Genomic DNA, 1,136 nt, shown 5'->3' with positions numbered 1-1,136 from the left:
ACGTTCACTACAATTGTCAGTATACGAAAGGATGTTACTTCAATGTGACGTTACAACACATCCGAACTATTGTAGTTATTCAACTTCGACGTCATATTTTTTTATCCTATGAAGTTTTGTTTCCGCGTGGCTGTTACCTATTAGATGATTTCGGTACATCAATCGGCTGTTCAACTACTCGACGATCTAAAGCCTGTCCAGTTCAATTGGTGGTTTGACGACACTCATTCACGCGAATCATAGGTTTACGCAGTCGAGCGAATCTCCCGCAAACTGACAACGATATCGTCGTCTCGACCCCAACACTGACAGCATTTTTCACCGATATCATTGACATGAGTCCAGAGTGACACTCTTGGTTTCTTATGTTCTTTTCGACATTTCTCGGTTCACTCATCCAAAACATGTGCAGCACCCACCGTTTATCATCTTTTAGAGATTTCATCGTGCCACCTTTCGCTCTCGCTCTGTATTCTTCGACCAATATTGATTTTCACAGCAGTTATCAGTTTTTCCAAACTGACTGCAAGTTGATCAGAAGCTTCGAACAAGGAAACCACGACTTATCTACACGGTTATACTTCTGTACTTACAGTTAGTCTGTTAAATATAGATATAACTAGAAATCGACGCTTACGAACCGTTGTCAACGACACTTACTGACTGTATACTCTGTACCGTGTACAGTACAAACAACGGCATCGATTGATAATACACTTATCGTACTATCACTATGACATCACTACTCTTGCGGCAAACTTAACGTTTCTCATCTGAGGAACTCAACCACTTGTCATAGCTATATTTTTCAACGCGACTTGATAAAACTCCAAAATGTTTCTTTTTCTATTATTTCTATGGTTGATCGCTCAACATTCAACCAACGTCCTTGTTACGTGTTATTACTCGTAGTTTCCCGATCAGTTTCTGCAGCCTCCTTTCCATTTCTTTTACAGCTCGGCAATACCCGGAGGATTCATGTTAATCGTCTGGCAACCTCTGGTGCGCGACTACTCCCAACATATTTGGTATCGATTCAAACGGCCGTTGAATCTGGTGGGGGAGTATTGTAGGGTCACTGAATATCGAACAGATCACTGATCCCTGTCAAAGTCAAGGATAGTCAACGCGCATCA

The sequence above is a fragment of the Schistosoma mansoni genome (genome assembly GCF_000237925.1).
Source record: "Schistosoma mansoni, WGS project CABG00000000 data, supercontig 0136, strain Puerto Rico, whole genome shotgun sequence".
Lineage (NCBI taxonomy): Eukaryota > Metazoa > Platyhelminthes > Trematoda > Strigeidida > Schistosomatidae > Schistosoma > Schistosoma mansoni.
This window is presented reverse-complemented; position numbering follows the sequence as displayed.